Source organism: Rhinolophus ferrumequinum, chromosome 25 (genome assembly GCF_004115265.2).
Source record: "Rhinolophus ferrumequinum isolate MPI-CBG mRhiFer1 chromosome 25, mRhiFer1_v1.p, whole genome shotgun sequence".
Lineage (NCBI taxonomy): Eukaryota > Metazoa > Chordata > Mammalia > Chiroptera > Rhinolophidae > Rhinolophus > Rhinolophus ferrumequinum.
Window position 1 is genome coordinate 25,800,800 of NC_046308.1, and position 13,364 is coordinate 25,814,163.

General features: G+C 49.1%; 1 protein-coding gene across 2 annotated transcripts in view; it reads left to right on the forward strand.

The window, feature by feature from the left end:
- Positions 1–13,364, forward strand: part of PKNOX2 (PBX/knotted 1 homeobox 2) — a 255,540-nt gene that overhangs the window by 193,585 nt on the left and 48,591 nt on the right. The gene's annotated exons all lie outside the window — the stretch shown is intronic.

Consider the following 13,364-nt stretch of genomic DNA (forward strand, 5'->3'; position numbering starts at 1 on the left):
GCCAACAGCTGCTCCCTATAGGGCCTTCTGTCTCCAATCAATCCAGAGATCCCTCAGCTGGCCACTGTGGGTTGCTGCTAGCTTCCTGGAACTGTATTGTGAGGAATATGAGAGCCTGGGCAGTATCTTCCTTATCCCAGCTGGGGAGGTGAGCCCTAATGAGCCAGAAACCCTCAGCTCAGCAAACTGACAGCTGCCTGGGGACTCCCCTGTCCAGTCCCATTGTTGCCTTCACTCCAACAAGAGCACTGGACATCTGGTTGCACCATCTAGGAGTCGGTGTTATGCGAACTTTAATATGCCTGACAAGTATTGGGAGAGCTTGTTAAAATGCATGGTTTTAGGCTCCGCGCTCAGAAATGCTGACTCAGTAGGTCATGCTACAGGAAGAGGAATATGAACTTTTAAAAACGTTCCAGGTGAATGTAATGCATACGGTCCTTGGACCACATTTTGATTCATGGTAGTCTTTAGTTTTGAGCAACAGGTGTTGTGTGCAGCTTTATAGGTTCTGGCACCTTCCCCAGATGGGGAGTTTGCTGATAGCAGGCACTTGTCTCATCTTGCTCTGCAGCAGCCCATGTAGCCAGGGCTGGGCCCTGAATGGTCCAGAGAGTGGGAGGGGCTCAGGGGAATTCCTGCCTGTCTGTGGAGGTGGCTGGGGAGAAGCTGGAGTCATCTGAGAGCAGGCCTGAATGAGGCTTCAGCAGAGACTGCGCTATCAGTTGTCCACAGGGAGCACACGCCACTAAGAGAAGGTGCTCAAGTCACTCAGGACTGAGGCTGGACCCTTGCTCACATTTACTGTGTGAGCATGGACGTTCACCTGTACCAGTGAGCACAGCTTACCTCTGGCTGGGCACACACTGTAGCAGGTGCTAATGTCAGTAACGTGGAATGGGCTCCCTGGGGTGGAAAGGAAGAAGACTGATTCCCTCCTCACTCCCCCTGCAATGACACAGCCTTTGTGGTAATGGTGGTGATTGTTGCTCTTATTACCTTTATCACTGGCATTATTTTTAGTTACTCAGACGAGCTGAATGCTTCTAATGCCAGCAGTTGGGGGTCCAGAGCAATGGGCTCTGATCCATAGATCCTTGCATGAGGGTCCTTCCCAGGCCTGGAGGAAGGATAAATCACTGGGTGCTCCCGCCCGATGCACAGGCCTGGTCCAGCTTCCTGCAGGGAGTGAGCTCTGCCTTGGGCCCCAAAGAATGCCACGACCTGGTCACAGTTCTTCTCAGAGAGACTCTAAGAGGCATCGAGCCAGCCTCCCCCAGTATGGGACTGGGCACTTCTGTCCTCCCTTCCCTCCTTCCTTCACAATCTTTCCTTGAGCCTTACTGTGAATGTGTGGGAGCACTGGCTGGACTCCAGGGGAAAGAGGGTAAACCTATCGAGTGCACGGGCTGTTCCTGTCTCTTCAAACAAGAAACCAACACAGGATGGTCAGAGCTCTAACAGAGACGCTTCACAGAAGAGGCAATGTTTGAGTTTGATCTCAAAAGCTGGTAAGACAGTTCACCAGGAGGAGCAATGGGTAGAGTAAGACCTTCTAGGCAGAGTAGAATCTGACGTGTTCCAAGAAGAGCCAGGAGCCAGAGCAGCTGGGAGGGGAAATGCAGCTGCACAGCCACCTGTAAATTAATCTGTGCGGTGGGCTGCTGCTTCTGTGAGGGCTGTAAGAAGGGAGAGGAGAAGAACATGGCCTCCGGAAACTGCCTGGTGGCCTGAATGAAGACTTGGGGGCACAGCCATTATACTCCGCTAAAACCCCTACTACTCAAAACATGGTCCACTGTGAGCAGCATCAGGTCGCCTGAGCGCTGACTAGACATGCAGGCTTTCAGGCCTCACTCAGGCCCAAGGATTCATGATCTGCACTTTCACAAGGTCCCAGGTGATGCACGTGCGCAGTAAGACTGACCCCAGGCACCGTCCGAGACTCCTGGTGGCAGGGACCTGTAGTGAGCACAGATCAGAGTCTAGAGAGACTCCCCCAGATTTGTGTGTAACAAAAAGCTTCCGGAAACTGATGCTTGAGTCCCGCCTCTGTCTCTGAGCTCTGAGCTCTAATTTCATGGTAGAACCTCATCAGCGTGTTTGGTAAGAATTCAGGAGACAGCCCATGTGCGTACCTGGCACTGCGTCTGGCACAAAGCAGAGGGGCCCCCTTGTTCCCATCAACGGGCTCCATAGCCTCCCTAAGACGCCAGGCTCCTTCCCCACCCAGGCTAATTTACAGGACAGGAAGGTGATCTCCCCCACAGGAGCTGTCCATCAGGATGTCACGTCTTCCTGTTTGTTTTCACACTCAATCTTTACCTTCTCCCACCAGGCTGACCACCCCACAGCCCTTGGTGTTTGCCACATCATCTCTGCAGGTCACCACCAACTGCCCAGCCAAACATGGCTGCCTGGCATCTCAGGACATCAACGCTGTTGTCCAACTTCACTTCTCTGCAGCCTTTCCTGCCTGCCTCCTGCCCCAGGGTTGTCTCCCACAACCACACCTCTCCCATTAGCACCAGCTGCCCTCTCTACAGCCCTTGTGAGATGACAGGGAGGGAGCTCAGCCTCCTGTAGGGTTGGGTAATTTTAATTAGATTTGCCTGCCTGGGGCAGCCTGACTGCTCCAAAGCACTTCAGGGAGTCGGCATTTCATGTCAATAAATGTAACAAGACTCTTTCGATTCAGATTAGTGCTCACACTGACTTTTGGGAGCCCCCATCGCAGCCCTTCCCAGAACCACAGATGAAGGAAGGGTGGGGGAGGCCCCTCCTTGCCCAGGCCTCTGCAGGGCATGAGAGGGGCAGCCTGACAAAAGGGAGGCATGCTTGTGAGCGAGAGAGCCTGCCACTGCCCCTGAGGTTTTATTTGTGTATGAGGATGTATTAATGAAATGTCTTGGTTCCTTCTGATGTGGACACTGTGTGTGTGTGTGTGTGTGTGTGTGTGTGTGTGTGTGTGTGTGTGTGTGTGTGTAGGGGCAGAGGGGAGGCCGAGACTGTCTTTAATTGGATCATACCAAAGCATCATCTGGGCTAATCAGCAAGGCAGCCGGGAGTCCTGCTCAGATTAATGACTGCAGTCTAATCTGAGCAGATCCCGTGATTGGATGCACATCCCGGGTAATTGTGTTTGTGGCCCAGGCGCGATATTGGAAGGGGTCTGAGGAGGGGGCCAAGCAGTGAGGTCTGCAGGCTTGGACCCACTCAGTTCTGTCCTTCCTCAGCCCCCACCGCAGCCCCAGGGGTCTTCCCCCTAGAAGTTAAAATGTCCCTTGGACCACAGCACACCATGTCTCCGCGCTGGTGGAGAGTGTCAGGTGCTGTGTGGGACCTGGCGGTTAGGTTGCCAGCAGTGCAGAATCAGGGCCAAGAGGGTGAGGTTAATCCAGCTTTCACTCTGCCTCCTCCCCTCCAGTCTCCTTCCTTCCCCTTTGAAGTGAGTGGGTTCCCATGGAAACCGTGATGTCCTGGGGAGCAGAAGAGTGGCAGGGAGCTCGGCCTGGCCAGGTGTGAGTGGGGGAGGAGGTTGGCTTTGCTGAGACTGCTCCTGAGGCATGTTAGTTCCACCCCTCAGGCTCAAAACCTTTCTGAGAACCCAGGAAGTGGCCCACCTGGTGCTGAAGAAGTTACCTATTATTGATGGGAAATGTTAGGCTGGAGGCATGAGCACTGAGAAAATAGTGGGGGCAGTTGTGCTTTGCTTCTCCATTCAAAATGCTGGAGAATTGAGCTGCAAATCAGGTGGAGAGGGTGAATGGCTGTTGCACTCTATACAGCTGACTTTGAACAACACAGGGGTTTAGGGGTGCTGAACTGTGCGCAGTTGAACACCTGAGTATAACTTTTGACTCCCCCAAAACTGAACTACAGTCGGCCCTTTGTATCCGCGGATTCAACAACAGGGGCTAAAAAACAGTACTATTGACCTGCAGTTGGGGAACGCAGGTTGGGAATATAAAAATACTGTTTTTGAGCCGTGGTTGGTTGAATTTTGGATAAGAAACCCGTGGATACAGAGGGCCAACTGTATTTATTGGGGGGAAAAAATCCACGTATAACTGGGCCCGTGCAGTTCAAGGGTCAACTGTATTTCTGCTTTGTGGCCGTACTCACAATTGAATTGATTGTGTGAACATTATTTCTGTCCTCCCCCCAACTCCCCAGATCATTAACTCCACGAGGGCAGGCTCTATGTCTGTTTTACTCATTGATTTATCCCCAGCACCTTACACAATACCTTAGAGTCAGCAGCTTGGATGAAGTATGTGCTAAATCAGTGCTTAGCGAATGGATTCGTGAACCAGGCTAGGCAGTGCCCCATATTACTATACACCATGGTTCTAGGTTGGTGTGCTGGCAAACTGGCTCTTGGGGGCAAGGGGACGGGAGAGCCCTCACCTGTAGCATTTGCCGGTTGCCACTGGGTGAATGCTCCCACCTTGACCCATTTCAAGCTACCCACATGAGGCCACTGAACAGAGTTGGGAAAAGATGCATGCAGTTGGTTCTTGCCAGCCTGAAGTGTAAACCCCACACAGGTGGCCAAGTGACAGGCACACAGTCTCTTGTTTTTAAACAGGTCAACACATCTTATAACTGATTCTTTGAATGGTTTTACTCACACCTTTAGCCATGCTCTGACATGCCTTGCTCTTTATTGGCTAATCTGGTGTACTCCTGGGTTCTAAATTTGAAATGTTTTCTCTTATTAAATTAATGCTTAGAACAGAGCCTGGCACAGAGTAAGTGCTTTATAAGAGTTTGCAATTGTGATTTCCCTCCCCGCCCTCTTAACCTCAAGACAGTGAATTTTCTCCTTTCTAGACCATACCCAGCAGGGTCTATCTCTTTCCATTTGCTGGAGCAAAGCCTCACCGTCACCCTCAAACTTATACACCTTCTCCAAGTAGATTCCAAGACTTCCCTGCTTTATCCATCAACAAACTCCTTCCTGGCAGCTCCAGAAACCCTGCGTCACACCATTCTTCTGCCTCGTTAGTTTCTCAGCTCTCAGAATCGTGACCTTTCCGTATAGCATTTCCAGTTCTTCACGTCAATCTCATCTCTCCGTAAACCACAAACTCAGACCTTTTACCCCTCTGACCTGCCCCTAGACAGCTCATGCTGCAGTCCCATTCTAGTTCAATAAAAGCAACATACATTTCTAAAGCCCTGTTTGTCTTACACTTGTTCCTGTCTCACCCAGACTGGGTCCCTCTGGAATCCACACTCATGGGGGAAGGGTCAGAAGAGGGCAGTGGGCATGTTCAGACCACCCCCTTAGAGACCATCCTTCTAAAAGTCACTGAAGTTCCGGGCCTGATCCTGATGGTCCTATCGCTAGAGGTGCAGATGTTACAGAGCAGCCGTGCGGGGCAGTGGGATGAGACCTAGAAGCGGACTTAGTGATAACTAGCTTTACCACCTTGGGCACGTTCATCTCTCTGAGCCTCTGTTTTCTTAACCATAAAAAGGAAAATAGTAATAGCTAGACAAAAGTTAGATCATATATGATAATACCTGACCTACAGATCAGTGTTTGCTAGGTAGACTGGGGTGGGGTGGGGTGTTTTAAACGGAGAAACCAGTATGTGTCCCCATGGCCTGTTTGGAATGGAAGGGGTCTGCTGCATTCAAGGAGACAAAATCCAGGGTTAGGATCGTGGCCTTTGGATTTAGATTGCCTCGGTTTACCCTCTGGCTTCACCACTGAGCACTAAACCTTTCTGGGCTTTGTTTCCTCATCTGTAAAATAGGGCTAAAAATAGCACTATGTCTTCATCAGTCTTTTCAGGAGGATTAAATGAGGTAATGCACAAAGAGCTTGGAGAAGGGTCTGGCATATGGTGAGCACTCTGTAGGTGTTAGCTGCTATTAGAAGTTTGGGGACATGCAAGCCGGGGTTGGTCAGGCTAGAAGGTAAATGCTGAGGTGGTGCACCAAGAGGCAAGACAGGCCAGGGCTCCCAGGTGAGTGTCTTCACACTGCAGTTCAATTAAACACTCACCGAACTCTGCTATGTGTAAAGCGTCATGTTAAGTTCCAGAAGGAGTTCTGAATAAGGAAGAATCGGTCCAGGAAGTAGGAGAAAGGTGACGTAGAAAGCTATCACAAACTTGGAACATAGGATGGACTTAAGAAAGTATTTGTGGAATTGACTGCACGCTACAGTGCAGTGTGGGAGAGTTGCACTGCTTTTCCCCAGGGAGGTGACGCCCATGGGAAATGATAGCCCAGCTGCCTTTCCTGGGGCTGGGCTGGAAGATGGGTGGGAGGAACCCCTGGGTTTAGGGTGGCCAGAGGGGCGGGGCCTTTTGTGACTGTTGTCTTCAGCAGCTGCCCGGCCAGGACCCTGGGAACTGGGACTTCCTAATGAAGTGTCTGACGGAACTTTTCCACCTGTGACCAAACAGTGTTCTGGCTCCAGAGAGTTAACCCTGGGGCTTAACCCTGTGCCTTCCCTGGCATTGTGCTCAGTCATTCCTGGAACGTGCTGGGTGAGCTGGCCTGAAAATGGTGGGGGACAAGTTCAGCCATTCCAAGTGGAAAAGTCTGGACCAGGTGCTTCTGGACTAGGTGCTGGGAGCAGATGTTCCGGGCTGCATCCTGGGCTGGGAGCTCTCACAGACACTTCTGGTTGTTGGAAGCAGGTGGATTCACTGGCATCAGAGCTGACATCTCAGCTGTTGACCGTAGTCAGGAGAGTGACCCTGCTGGAGCCATAGTCTGGAAGTAAAACCATGCTCAGTTCTCTTCTGGCACCAGGCAAAGCCTGTTCCCTGCCCTTCCTGCAGGCATCTGAATATCCCGCCCCAATCCCAGCCCCCACACATGCTGCTGGCAGGCACAGAGGCTGCAGCTTCCCAGCCCAGGGAGCAGGTGTGTGCAGAGGCAGTGGGTCCTGCTGTCCCACAGCTCACCGCCTGGACTAGGCAGAGCTGAGAAGTCCAGGTATCTGGCCAAGACTGATACGAGATGCAGAGCCCGGAATCCTAATGACTTTCATCCTCACAAGGTTATGTTAGGATTAAAGGAGATAACCAATGCTAACAGACAGTGCTCAGCACGTAGAAGGCTCTCGATGAATGGTGGCTCCATTTGTGAGTAGGTACTGTGAGAAGTAGAGACTGGATCTGCCTCCTTACCAGAGGGAAGGCAACCAGTAGTTGGGCCTCCCACTAGTGCCAGTAGGGTGGGGTGGGGTGGGAGGGGAGCCAGCAAGCAGGGGCTCTGAGCGCTCAGGTGGCTGATGACGTCTCACCAGGGCTGCACTAAGCCAGCCTTGCCCTTTTCACTATAGTACCACTCTCTGATTTTCCCAAGCACTGGTCCATTTCGTGGTCAAGTGGAACGAACATAAGACTGAGACTTCAGTCTAAGGTCTGACACTACCACTGGACACGTCATTTAAATAAGCTTTCCTCCCCCACCGGGTAGGTGTCAAATGAGAAAACAAAAGATCTGTAAAAACATTAAAGTCCTCTCTAAACACACAAAGCATTGTTAAGAGAGAAGGTTCTTTTGGAAGCTCATTTGATGAGCAGAGATTATCTTGGATTGTACGGGTCCTGATGCCCTGAAGGTAAATATGGCAGTTTAGTTCTGTGACCCCAGGACACAGATATATGACTCAAGGACAGTCGAGGGGAAAAAAAGAAGGAGAAGAGGATGAAGTAATTCTAATAATCGTTCAAACATAGTACGGGGAGGAGAGAAAAGCACAAATTTGGAGTTTGGATATCCAGCTTTAAATCTCAACTCAGTCACTTGTTAGCTTGATGTAATTATTTAGCCACATGGCACTTCAGTTGGCTAATCAGTAAAATGGGAATAAGAAGAATATTGGGTATTTAAATGCAATAAGCACATGGAAAAGCACTTTGTCACTTACAAAGTGCCACCAAACGTGTGTGGGTGTTTGTTTAGTCACTGTCGGTGACCGAGGCACAGGGGACAGAGCTCCCCTTTCCACCCCAGCCCTTCCCCTGAAGTATTTTCTCCTTCGGAACTGGTGGAATCTCTGGTGACTTGGATAAAGCTCTGACTGACTCTAACTAGCTGTCTAACCCCAGGAAAGACTTCTTTTCGTGCGTGTGCCTGAGTTACCTCTCCTTAACATGAAGGGGCTGGTCATCAAAAACTTAAGTGATAATTGCCAGCGAGGCTGTGGAGAAAAGGGAACCCTCATGCACTGTCGGTGGGATGGTAAATTGGTGCAGCCTCTATGGGAAACATTGTGGAGGTTCCTCAAAAAATTAAACTACTATATGATCCAGCAATTCAAGTTCTAGGTATATAGTCAAAGGAAACAAAAATACTAACTCAAAAAGCTGTTTGCACCCACATCTTCATAGCGGCATTATTTATAATAGGCAAGACATGGAAGCAGCCTAGGTGTCAATCGATGGATAAATGGATAAAGGATATATATATATATATATATAATACATAATGGATAAAGGATATATATATATGTAATATATCCTTTGGATATATTATGGATAAAGGATATATATATATAATACATAATATATTATATATATTGTATATACTATATTCAGCCATAAAAAATAAGGTAATCTTACCATTTGTGACAACATGGATGGACCTTTAAAGGCATTGTGCTAAGTGGAATGTCAAACAGAAAAAGATAAATACTGTATGATCTCACTTCTAGGTGGATTCTAAAAACAAGCAAACAAAGTGAACTCTTAGAAAAAGATTTCAAACTGTGGTTATTAGTAGGGGAACGGAAAATTGGAGGAAGGTGGTCCAAGGTACCAACTTCCAGTTATGAGATAAATAAGTACTAGGGATGGTGTGTACAGCATGGTGAGTAGACTTAACACTTCTATATGATATACAGAAAAGTTGTTAAGAGAATAAATCCTGAGTTCTCATCCCAAATAGAACATTTTTTCCCCCGTTTTCTTTTTATTGCCTCTATCTGAGAAGATAGATGGCAGCTGAGCCTATTGTGGTAATCTAGTCATAATATAATTAGCTCAAACCATCATGCTGTATACTTTAAACTCATACAGTGATGTCAATTATTTCTCGATAAAGCTGAAAAGAAAATGAGGAGGCTGGACATGAGCTCCTACCAGGTCTCAAGTTTTAGGATCTTTGTGTCTTGCTTTTGCCTACTAGCCTTAACGGTCACTTTCCTGAGATTTCACGATTCTAAGTGTGCCGAGAGGGAGGTGTGTGTGTGTGTGTGTGTGTGTGTATGTGTGAGTGTGCATGTGTGTGTCTGTATGTGAGTGTGTGTGTGTGAGTGTGTGTATGAGTGTGTGTGAGTGTATATGTGTGTGTGCATGTGTGTGAGAGTGTCTGTGTGTGTGAGTGTGTCTGTGTATGTGTGTGAGTGTATATGTGTGAGTGTGCGTGTGTGTGTGAGTGTGTGTGTGTGTGTGTGTGTGTGTGTGAAGGGAGAGGACAGCGTGACTCTGGCCTGCCCTGGGCCCCACACTTCCAGGAATAGACCTGTCCACCACCTGGGAGAGGATCACCAGTTGGAGCCCCCAGACCCTAGCAGATGCAATTCCAATTTAGCAACAAGAAGAAGTCCTCTCCAAGGCAACCCAGGCTAACACACCGCCCACTGGGCAGGACTAAAAATACACGGGAATGATGTCAACGTCACACCTGAAGTAAAAATACATCCAACTAGGAGATGCTGGCTTATTCCCCTCTACCCCACTCTGCTGTCTCCATCTGGTGCCTTCGAGGGGAGGACAAGTGGAGGGCTGGGTGAGTACTTTCTCCACATCACTCCCCTCCCTCTGGGACCCTGCCAGCCTCCACCCCAAACACACCCCAGCAGAGCCCAAAGAAGGCAGGTCCCTTTGTAACAACTGTAGCTAGAAGCTGCCCGATGACAACATCGGGTCCCAATACCGCAGTAGGAATGGATTCGGAGCCCAAAAGAACTTTAGGATTGTGTCTCAGAACCTTCCTTCCCACAGCCAATGCTCCTTCACTCATTCCCGTGCATTGATTCACCAAATATTTACTGACCCTCTGCTGTGTGCCAGGCACTACGCTTGACCTCTGGGAATTCAGAAGGAGGTATGGCAAGGTCATGGACCAGAGGAGCTCACCACGTAGTGAGGAAGACTGATCTGTGCATAAACAACTATAGTTAGCAGAATTGAATAAATGTCGCAAGGCAAATAAAAATAAATTCTTACTGGCAGTGCTCTTTTGGTTAAAAAAAATAAGGTTCCGGATTTTGATAAATTATACGTTGCCTCTCCTCCTCCTCTTTCTGTGCCTCTATTTGAATTGGCATGTGGGCTTGTTTTCTCTGCCAAATGAGTCAGTGGAGATGGGAATATAAATTGATTGGAGCGGATGGTGTCAATGTTGCCCTGAATCAAAAAGGTGCCCACACACCATTCCAGGGAAAAGGCACGGCTTATTAAGTGCCAGACACTCTGCATGCTTCTTCATTTAGTCCTTACAATCACCTTTGTGGTAACGGTACTGTCCCTGTTTTATAAAAGAGGAAAGAAACTGAGGCTCAGACAAATTCAGTAAGTTATCCCCAAGTCACACCGTTCTGTGATTCCAAAGTCTGTGCTTGTTTCAGACCACCCAGCTTCTCCCCCTAAATTAGGATGATGGCCAGGTGGGAACCCCGAAGCATCCCTGAAGGTTAAGAGAAGGTCATGATTCCTCTTGTTGGACAGACCGTCAGGAGAGCCTTCTAGAAGGCGTAACACTTTGAGCTAGATTTTAAAGATGACTAGAAGGCACAGGTAAAGACACTGGAACACGCAGTTCAGGGGGAAGGACCGGCAGGAGCACAGGATTCCGTTTTCCCCGAGCTGGTGAAGAGGATTGTGCTAATACAGGGTCCCGGAGCCACCTGCTGTCTGTCCATCCATCACATTCTCTGCTGAGTCTGTCGAGGAGAAATACTGAAAAGAAAACTGAGGCCACACCACAAAGAGCCTTGGGTGTTCATCTGAGGATATTGACTTGATTTCATCCAAGAGAAATTTCATGACAGATCTCAGAATGAGTATTTGCAATAGGCCTTCCGGCCATGAATAGATGCCCAGGAAAGGGGCAGAGGGCTGTCTTGGAAAGTGGCTCTAGGATGTTGTCTCTGATTCTGTGATCCCAGTGACCTCTGACTTGGGGCACTAGAAAATAAAGGGTCCAAATTCTAGCCTTTCGGCAGTTTTCAGGGTGGTGGGCCTTCAGCAACTTGAGACCTCCACTGTGTGTGTCAGCGGAGACTCGCTTAGGGAACTAGGGAGCCAGCCTTGTCGCAGCTTGCCCCACCTTACCCCACCTCACCAGCCAACAGACCAGTGTCCTCGGCAGCAGTCTGACCAGGCTTCTGGTCCCACTGGCTCATCACTGAAAATCTCCACCCAGAAATGTTGCTGTCCTACCATACATTCCACCCTCTGAACCGCCATCTATCCTCAGCTCGGAAGGGCCTGGGTCCCTGATCCCCCATCCTCATTGGAAGAAGCAGCCAGAGCTCAGGGAGGGGTGAGCAGACACTGGGCCTCACCCCGTCCATCGCCCCCTCCCCAGCCGTATGAGTCTAGGCTGTGGGGTGAGGTGCAGGACAGGCCTGGGGGCTCCAAGGTCAGTCACAGGGAGAGGAGGTGGATAGCCAAGCAAGCTGCCACACACTTGGCTGGACCCATAATTGAGGTCTGCTGTCCTGGCCAAGGTCACAAGGGAAGGGATGGCTGAGAGGCTCAGAAGTGATGGAGTGACATGACTGTGAATCACAAAGTTTATCACCCAGAAAGAGAATCAACACTAATGTCCCACCCTGAGTGTGACCAATCCCCACCAGCCTGTGGTGCTCTGTGTCTGTCTACGTAGCTATGCTCTCTCCCTGTCTCTCATGTTTACATCTTGGCCTGTCTAAAGCTCTATATTTTTGCATCCTTGCTTTTTCCTGTCTCTGCTTCTCTGTGTCTGATCCTCTAAGCAGGAAGAAATGTTTTAAAAGAATTTTTTTTAAAACCCTAGGTTGTCCAAGAAAGAAGGAAACAGAAGAATCCTCTTGTTTTTTTCTTGAGTCCTTTTAACAAAAGGAAATGAGCTTCAGCCTTTTAGGGGAACTTTAAGTCAGAGATGAGTATAAAAATTACCAAGAAATTGTGGTCTCTATCCCAGGTGGTCTTTGAAAATGTTAGGGAAACCTATTGGGACAATTTACATGAAGAACATCTGTCTTGAGAAGAGGGCTAAAATGGGCTGTGCTGAAGCCCGCCTGCCCAAGGATGCTCTCAGAAGCCTTACCAGAAGTGTGTGTGTGTGTGTTGGGGGTGGGGATGAGGGAGATCACTTTGCCCTGAAGAAAACCTGAGGCTTGAGCGAGTTGTCTCAACCTCTCTGCGGCTACAGAGTGGGTGACATTCACCTCCGTAAAGGGCTTCAGCCAAACTCCTGCCCAGTTTGGGACCAGAGAGTCAGGGGCTGCTCCCATACATCCTGGCCCCAAACTGGGCATTCCAGGCCAATGAATTTGGGTGATGTAAAAAACACGAAGGCAGAAATGTCAGCAGTAATTAAACCAAACGATGGCTTAAACCCCTGTAGAAATCAACACATCCGGTTTAATCACCTTAAGCTAGCGCACGACCGCGATTCTGCAGAGAAGGGGGACTTTATTTCTTTGGATCGTTAACAAAAACTGCGTATCTTGAGCTTGATTTTGGTTCAGATGCTCCTGAGGAGAGGTGCTAAGGGTGGGGTGGGGAGGGGGACTCAGAAAGGAAAAAGAAATAATAAAATGCTATTTGAGATCATTGCTTCTTGCCCTCTCCTGCAGCCACGCGTCTGTCCTGCTTCGGGCTCCGCCAGCCCTCCCAGCACCCAGGCACAGGCAGTGCTGAGTGTGCTAAATTAGGCCATTAGAGAAATTCATTTCTCTTTATTAGTCTGTGTCAAATCCTTTTTATTAGTGGCTGGAAACGACCTCTCTTCTGCAGTAAAATGTCATGCCAGTTCACTCCTTTTATTTGTTCTGCACTGACGAGGCTCAAACTCTCACGGAGTCGGTGCAGTGAGATTTATTTCCTCCAAATTTTGAACAGCTTAAGAGAGATTGGGGTGGAGGGGGCGGTCAGGCAGAGGAGACATTGAGGAAAAGAGGGGAGAGTTCAGGGAGGGAGAACGGTGAGCTCTTATGGAGGTCAGATGTCCTCAGCTCTTTGGAAATGAAATCTAATGGCCATCTTTCACATCTTGTTCATCGTCATCTGGGTCCCGGCACCAAATATCCACACTCCTGCTTCTAGCCGCTGAAGGGGATTGATCCACGGTGGGAGTGATCTGGATAGCAGCAACAGGAACTCCTTAAAACCCGTTTC